The 9,197-nt window shown below is 38.8% G+C and overlaps 1 long non-coding RNA gene across 1 annotated transcript; it reads right to left on the bottom strand.

Annotated features, from left to right (window-relative positions):
* Nucleotides 1-440: 440 nt before the first annotated feature.
* On the bottom strand, nt 441-7,269 carry LOC112810156 (uncharacterized). Its single transcript, XR_003204775.2, has 3 exons — nt 7,202-7,269; nt 2,504-2,609; nt 441-673 (listed from the first exon to the last, which is right to left on the bottom strand). It is a non-coding gene; the product is annotated as an uncharacterized lncRNA (long non-coding RNA).
* Between the last annotated feature and the right edge of the window lie 1,928 nt (nt 7,270-9,197).

Raw genomic sequence — 9,197 nt, 5'->3', positions numbered from 1 at the left:
ACTTTTGGCCTTTAGAATTGACAGAAAAGATTTCGTTTTTAGAAGCCATCCAGTTAGTAGGCATTTATTATGGCAACCTTAGGAAATGAATACGTTTATCCTTATACCATTTTATTGATTCTCCTTTCCTTGCTATATGAATTTTATATCTCTATGGAGTTAACTCTATGGAGTTTCCAATTGAGATACTGTCTGATAGAGAAACATAAGACAATGAGCTCACAAGGGAAATCAAGAGTCAGCAGTCTTATTCTCTAACATTATATAATATCCACAGGTATGCAGTTTTCATACATTAATGACCACTGAGGGCCAGAAGATGCTCAAGAACATTCTGTAGCCAAAGTTTTCCCTTTGAGTTCATTCTTACAAAGGAGAATCAAGTCATGCACTTCAAGAATAAATACATGGAATTCAGACTAATACATTTTTTTCTGCTTTATTCCATAAGACACAGCAAGTGGTGATTTTGGAGGAGGAGGTCCTCCAACAAAGGTGATAGTGGTGATGATAGTTTACCACTTATTCTAGGTTAAGAAGTTGGAGAAGGAGGAGCAACTCCTTGGGGTAGAGATGGCACGGGTAGAGGTGGTGGTGGGCGTGGCCCTCCATCTGCCTGTGAATGTGGTGGAAGAGATCCTGAAATTTAAGGGCAATCTGAGGGCCCATGCTCCTGTAACATAAAGAATCCAATGTTTAAATGCTGCCAATAAAATATGTAGCAGATAACTCATAACAGTGGATGTTTGCGTTTTCTTATACATTCAAGGTGCTAAAAGCATTTTATCATGCTTTTCATTATTTATCACCATTTGAGGACTTAGCAGTATAGGCAAAAGACTTCTACAGATATTTGACCAACCCAAATGATGCAAAATTAGATTTCATGGTGAGAAAATACAAAGAAGAATTAATCTCCACAGCTTGGGCCTGTTAGACTAGTTGGTTCAAATATAGGTAATTAATATAAGGTCTCAAAATAGGGATGATTCCTATAAAGTCATGGTTTATTCCCCTTGGGAGCCAATTAGCTCTCAACAGAGTCTCTCTCACAGTGCCAATGACCTAGCTGTCGTCTAATAATGTAAGCAATAGCCATTTGCACAGTAATATGCTTATCAGAGTTTTTACATTTCTTATCCCTTTTGATCCTCATTATAACTTTGTAACATAGGTAGGGTAAGTTTCATCTCACTTCTTGTGGATGCAGAAACTGAGACTCCCAAGATTTAAGGGACTGAACAAAGTTCATGCAGTTAGTACGAAACATGATTAGGACTTGAATGCCGTTCTACACCCACCTAATTCAGCTCCCTTTCTTTTTTTTTTTTAAGATTTATTTATTTGAGGGGACAGCAGAGGGAGAGAATCTCAAGCAGACTCCCCACTGAGCATGGAGCCCCATGTGGGACTTGATCTCACAAGCCATGAGATCACGACCTGAGCCGAAACCAAGAGCTGTATGTGTAACCGACTGAGCCCCCCAGGTGCCCCTCAGCTCCCTTTCGACTACAGCAGGCTACCTCCTCATGAATGCATGTCATCTGTCACGAGCTGAGGACAAAACCTCGGGGGTGAAAAAAGAGTAACTGACTTCTCAGAGATATAAAAAGGGAAGGATAGGAAAAATAAATGTAGTGGAAAATTATAAAATATTATAGTGAAACAGAACGAACTTGGGAAAAGGCCACTAGATTGGGTTGTTTGGAGTTCGACATAAGCTTTTAGTAGAATGGTAAAAAGAGACAAATTTAAAAAACAAACACCTAGTGAGCATCTCCTCTGTTAAGATGCAGTCTTCACTTTCTGCATATTCCCTCCAAACATAAGCTGTCTTGAGGACCATTCTCAGCCAGCTGAGGAGTTTAGACATTCTTATGAAGATGTTAAGTATACACGGATGTTTTTGTCAAAGTGGATAGATCATGTTCATAGGTTATTAAACGATGGCCGAGAGGTCTACAAAGGACTTTGGGTAATCATGAAATTGAGGATTTTCTTTTTGAAAGGAATTATTGTGGACCCAGTTATTCACATCCTCATGACAATTTCCTCCCGAAAACAGTTTTGCTTGCATAATATATTCTGTCACAAAACGTTCAGTGTGGCTTAACAAACTGATGCCCGAGTCTCTTCCACATATGAACATGGTTTACGGTCTTAGAAAATCAAACCTGGGGCACCTGGGTGGCTCAGCCGTTAAGCATCTGCCTTCGGCTCAGGTCATGATCCTAGGGTCCTGGGATCAAGTCCCATGTTGGGCTCCCTGCTCCACAGGGAGCCTGCTTCTCCCTCTGCCTCTGCCTCTCTCTCTCTGTTTCTCATGAATAAATAAATAAAATCTTAAAAAATAAATAAATAAAATCAAACCGGTAGAGTTACGTAAACAAAAATGTTAATTTTGCCAGAAAGTCTACTGGTCACACATTCCTTCCATCTACCAAAATAATTTCCTGCCATAGAACTCACCGTGACATGACACAATATGATCTAGTTTTATTACCTGGGTTCACTGTTGCCAGGATTCTGTCCCAGGCTCTTTGATCCTTTTTTTTCTTTTTTTGCATCTGGGCTTAAACTTCAGTTCGGGCTCCGAATTCTTCATTTACCTGCAATGATCACCAGCATAAATGTACACTTAATCATATAGTTTTAAACAATATTATGTATGAAATACAGCATTACATTTCAGATCCTCAGTCACAATTATTTTCACGACAATTAAGGACCCATGTGGGGGTGCGGCTAGTGCTGCTGATGATAGTGGGTGTAGTGGGAGGAATGAAGAAATAGGTCTCCGACCAAAGACAGACAAACTCATTTCCATTTCTGGAAAAGGAGTTTTGCATGGTTTATCATGGACATCTTTACTATTTTAATTGTTATAGCCATCCCTACTTGAGTCCTGGAAAATGTCCCACCGTGGCTGATCCAAAACTTTTCTAGTCTATTTAAATTTCAACACCCACCCCCCAAGAGCCTTCATGGACAGTAAATGAACTTCCCAGAAGATGGAGGACCTCCAGTGTGAGATAGTTCAACTTGACTATTATTCATGTTAAGATTTCTCTGAATCCACACTCTCATCTCCAACCCCCCCCAAAGTTATCTTCTCCACGTCATTGGGTTTTTTTCCCCCAAGCTTGGTGCCTATACAAGTGCACTGTCCACAATTTCCTTTTTTATGTAAATAGTTCATTTGTACATTTTCAGAAAAGCACTGAATCTTTCTGCTCGTAATTTAAATTGGCTAAACATTCTGTAACCACACATAAAATCAGAATTACAGGGATGCCTGGGTGGCTCAGTGGGTTGGGCGTCTGCCTCTGGCTCAGGTTATGATCTCAGGGTCCTGGGATCGAGCCCCACATCAGGCTCCTTGCTCAGCGGGGAGCCTGCTTCTCCCTCTGCCTGCTGCCCCCCTTCTTGTGCTCTCTCTCTCAGACAAATAAATAAAATCCTTAAAAAAAATCGGAATCACACAAATCTGAAATACGTGAATGGAAGGGGCCTTATTAGAGTTCATTAATCTTACCCTCTCCTGTTAATGATGAAGAAATGAAAATCTGAGGAGTGTAAGTGACTTACTTGAAGCCACAGTCAATTAATAACAAAGCTGAGACTCCTTCTTAGGACTTCTTGTAATTATTTTATCTTGCCACTTTAAATGACTCAGAACAAGAGAAGCCAGACAAGCAGCTGGAAGAACACATATACTTTCGTTTTAATTTTAAATGTTGGTGATGAGAATAAATCATCAAACACTGAAATTTCTTTCTTTTTTTTAAAGATTTTATTTATTTATTAGACAGATAGAGACACAGCGAGAGAGGGAACACAAGCAGGAGGAGTGGGAGAGGGAGAAGCAGGCCTCCTGCTGAGCAGGGAGCCTGACATGGGGCTCCAACCCAGCACCCTGGGATCATGACCTGAGCTGAAGGCAGACGCTTAACGACTGAGCCACCCAGGCGCCCCTGAAATTTCTTTTTCTAAAAATTATTTTTCAGTGCTGTTTTTCTTAAAAATATGTGTTTTTAAAAGCTGTGACCGGGGCATCTCACTGGCTTAGTTGGTGGAGCATGCGACTCTTAGTCTCAGGGTTCTGAGTTTGAGTGCCACTTTGAGTATAGAGATTACTTAAAAAATAAAATCTTACAGAAAAGCTGTGACAGATAATCATCATTTGCTTATTGCTGACAATGCCAGCCCCAAATTAAGTTGACTCTAAGATTCTCAAAGGGAATTTTGAATGTGTTCCTTGAAACAATAACATTTGATGCATCAAGTTCTAATAAAAAGATCCAACTTCTTTCACCAATAAAACTGACAATTTCATACAAACGTTTTATACTCAAGCTCTTAAATTTATTCTACCAGCAGAAAAGCAAAGAAATCCTGAAGTAACTTCAGTGACACTCTAATTCCTGTTGATAGAAAACTGATTACCTCCAAGATAAGCCAAACTCTCAAAAGAGAGACCACATAAGCCCTTTATGTTGCTATCAGAGGCTGAAAACTAGAGACCTTTTACACTTGTGCTTCTTTCTTACACCAACAAGAGAGAAATACTATACTGAAGTTTCATAGGATTTAAGAGAAAAAGAAATGAAACTTTTGATAGAACCTAATGGTAGTTATGCTTTCAGGAGAGAAGCAAATCTAGATTTAAATCACATTAGCATAGTAATCAATCTGGCATTTGTTCTACCTACCACATTTATATAAGTCATTCACATGCAAAGAAAAGGCAAACTCAAATTCTAGCAAGTCTACATGAAGTAGCACTATCATTTAAAATTTTTTAAAGATTTCATTCATTCATTCATTCATTCATTTACAGTGCGAGCATGGGGAGGGGAAGAGGGAGAGAGAATCTCAAGCATGGAGTCAGACTCAGGGTTCTGTCTCAGGACCCCAAGATCATGACCTGAGCCAAAATCAAGAGTCGGTTGCTTAACCGACTGAGCCACCCAGGCGCCCTAAAATTTTTTAATTAAATATTTCAAGGAAACCAAGTAAGGTCACTCCAAGCAGGGAGAGAAAGAAGGAGAGATACACCATTTTGTTGCTATCAAGAGGAGTGACATTAGAGACCATGGCAGAGAGAACTAGGTTACTAGCTTGTAATTCCACAAAGAACCATCTGTTCAAAGGAAATGAAACCTGAAGGAATGCAATGCAGTTTAGCCACAAAGCAGGGCACATGCAACACCCCTGGAGCGCCTAGTTCTGGTGAACAAGGGACATTGCACTCCAGGGTGCTACAGGACCTCACCTCACAAGGCCATTACTTTCAAGATCAGGAAATGTAGTCGATTTTCCTAATACATAGAAACAGACACAATAAGGAGTCAGAGGAATATGTCCCAAATGAAAGAACAGGACAAAATCACGGCAAAAGCGCAAAATGCAATGGAATGAGAAATTCAGATAAATAAAAGCTGATGGGAGTTCATTACTATTAAATCTGCCCTGCCAGAATTGCTAAAGGAAATCCTTTAAGTTGAAATAAAAGGATTCTGGACTGTAACTTAAACCCATATGAAGATCTAAAGTTCTCCCATAAGGCTTTTCAGAAACCCCAAATCCTGGAAACAATTTGAATGTCCAGCAACAGGTGGATAAACAAAATATATCCATACGATGAAATACTCAACAATAAAAATGAATGAACCATTGATGAGGATACACCATGGATGAATCTTGAAAGTGCTGTGCTGTGTAAACAAAGCCAGAAACAAATGGATTATTGCTCTATGATTCCATGTATATGATTTTAAAAAAAGAACTATATGGACAGAAATTAGATCAGTAGTTGCCAAGGGCTGGAAGTAGAATGAGGTCACAGACTACAAAGGAACCTGAGAAGACTTTCTGGAGTCATAGAAATATTCCATATCTTGATTATGATAGTGGGTACATGATGACTAAATACCTTTGTCAAAACTCATACAATTTTGTACACTTTGAAAGTGAATTTTACAATAGATAAATTATACCTCAATAGAAATGAAGGTATATGAAATGAAAGTTCACACAGAGACCCACACACGTAGGTACCTAGCTTTATTTATAATGGCCAAAAGCTGGAAACACTCCAAATGTCCGTGAACAGATGAATGGACATATTATGGCATATCCATACAATGGAACACCACTTAGCAACAAAAGGAATGAATCATTGACACAAAGAGCATGGATGAATCTCACAACTATTCTGAGTTTAAAAGGCCAGGAAAAAAAAAAGTACATACTCTATGATTTCATTTATATAAAACTCCAGAAAATTCAAAATTTTGTATACTGATATACAGCAAATCAATGACTTTCAGGGGATGATAGGTACAGGGATGTGTAAGGGGAGAATAACCGAGGGGAAAAGGTAATTTCAGGGGATAGTGAATATGTTCCTTATGTTGATTTGGTGATATTATCACAGATGTGCATGTACATCAAAATTTATTTTTTTATTTAATTAATATATGTAATTTTTAATTATAAAGCTATGTATAAAAACTTCATATTTCATGGTTGGTAAGATTGTATCACGTATTTCTTAATTTTTTTTTAAGATTTTATTTATTTGACAGAGAGAGACACAGCGAGAGCAGGAACACAAGCAGGGAGAGTGGGAGAGGGAGAAGCAGGCTCCCCGCGGAGCAGGGAGCCCGATGCGGGGCTCGATCCCAGGACCCTGGGATCATGACCTGAGCCGAAGGCAGTCGCTTAACGACTGAGCCATCCAGGCGCCCCTGTATCATGTATTTCTTTAAGCACAAGCACTTGCCAGTTGACAAATGTTTTCCTTGTTTATAGTGCTTCACTATCATGCTACCGAAAAAAGAAATCAGTATCTGTCATTAAGTTTTAAATCCAGGGGCACCTGGGTGGCTCCATTGATTAAGCGGCTGTCTTTGGCTCAAGTCATGGTCCCAGGGTCCTGGGATCGAGCCCCGCATCGGGCTCCCTGCTCCGCGGGAAGCCTGCTTCTCCCTCTCCCGCTCCCCCTGTTTGTGTTCCCTCTCTCGCTGTCTCTGTCAAATAAACAAAATCTTAAAAAAAAAAGTTTTAAATCCATAAATATCAAGAACTGTATAACCAAAACAAAATTTCAAAGTGTCACGAAACAGAAAGGAGAGTATATGTAATGTAATTAAGTTATTAAGTAAAACAACTATATCAAATATTTAGTAAGCCCTACCTTTTTGAAAATGGCCACTGCTGTTGTTGGTCACTTTCCTCAACTTTTGCCTAGTCCACGAAGACTCTATTAAGGTTAAACACAAGCAATTAGAAATTATTGTATCATATCCCTCAGGCAAAAGGTGACTGCCAGTCTATTCTTCTATTCAGACTGTCATTTTTATGTCAATTGCCATTAAAGAGAAATTGACCTGGACCACACATAATGCATAAGCTACCACATACTGTTTCTTTAGCTGACTTACTGAGTTCAACAGTAGGCTTCTCAAGGACCATAACCAAGAATCCATGAACATATCTTGACCAAATTCTCACTACTTTTAAGGAATTCCAAATATTTTTAACTTTTATGATTATAGAATTCTATACAATTTCGTTCATAATTTCTTATGGTTGGAACTGTGCCAAAGACTCCATATTTACAATGATTAAATCTCAAAATACCCTTAAACCAAAAGCAGTGATAGGACATACAATGACACTCATTAATTCAGGATTCCTATGACAGATTTTAGTTAAATAACATTTGATCTAGGGAAGAAAGTATCAAATATATAAGAAAAAAATTTCTCAGGTGCACTCAAATACACCAGGTGCATGTTTTATAAATATATATGTAATTGCCTTAATGATAAATTATTCTTAGTTAAGCAGGAAATAAATATCTAAATAACCTCTTTGGAGCAACAGTGTAGTTTTCATTACTATATGTTCCAAAGGATTATAAAACATGATATAATGGATGTGTTCGTTATTTTGATTGTGGTGATCATTTCTCAGGTGTAACATATATCGATTTTATAAATTGTACACTTAATTTTTTTAAAGATTTTTTTATTTAATTGAGAGAGTATGTGCATGAGTGGGGGGAGGGGCAGAGGCAGAGGGAGAAGCAGACTCCCCGCTGAGCAGGGAGCTCAGGGAGTTCCATCCCAGGACCCTGGAATCAGGACCTGAGCCAAAGGCAAATGCATAACTGACTGAGCCACCCAGGCACCTCAAATTGTACACTTTAAATGGGGCAGTTTGTATTCTGTCAATTATACTTCTATTAATAAAACTTAAAAAAAAACCCCAAAAGTTGTGTGTTTGGGGCAAAGCAACCAAGGAAAAACCTGGTTAAGTAATCAGAGCAAAGACTGGTCTGATCCAGCGTTTTGTTGGCCATGCTTGGGAATTATTTTTATGGTGATTCCAAAGGGAATTCATTTGAGTTTTGGGCAAGGGGCCTATATGATTTGAGTGATGGAAGCCGCTAGAATCACAGATGAGTGAAAGTGGAAGAAGAGACATGGAGCTCCTTAAATCCAGGTGCTCTTAAGAATGATATCAGAGGTTTCCTTAAAGTTCCTAAAGTATCTGCAAATTTGTGTATGTATGTGTACATGTGCATTTCAATTTTTTTATTGAAGTATAATTGACATATGATGTTGTATTAGTTTCTCGTGTAACAACATATGGATTATACAATCCTATACATTACTCAGTGCTCACCATAAGTATAGTCACTGTCATGATACAACATTAATGCAGTATTATTGACTACATTTTCTATGCTGTACCTTTTTTTTAAAAGATTTTATTTATTTGAGAGAGAGCAGAGTGCAAGAGAGAACACATGAGTGGGGGTGAGGGGCAGAGGGAGAGGGAGAAGCAGACTCCCAGCTGAGCAGGGAGCCTGATGCGGAGCTCTATCCCAGGACCCTGGGACCATGACCTGAGCTGAAGGCAGATGCTTAACCAACTGAGCCACCCAGGCGCCCCTATGCTGTACTTTTTATCTCTGTGACTTATTTAGTAACGGGAAGCCTGTATCTTTTCATCCCTTTTATCTACTTTGCCCATCCCCTCATCCACCTCCCCTCTGGCAACTGCCAGTTCATCTCTGTATTTAAGAGTCTGTTTTTTTTTTTAATTTATTTGTGGTTTTTTTTTTTTATTTCACATATAAGTGAAATCATATGGTATTTGTCTTTCCCTGACTTATTTCACTT

This window comes from Callorhinus ursinus, unplaced genomic scaffold (genome assembly GCF_003265705.2).
Source record: "Callorhinus ursinus isolate GAN/ISIS: 27379988/994484 unplaced genomic scaffold, GSC_fseal_2.0 scaffold65, whole genome shotgun sequence".
Taxonomy (NCBI): Eukaryota; Metazoa; Chordata; class Mammalia; order Carnivora; family Otariidae; genus Callorhinus; species Callorhinus ursinus.
Note: the sequence above shows the minus strand (reverse complement) of the source record. Positions and strands in the feature narration are given on the sequence as shown.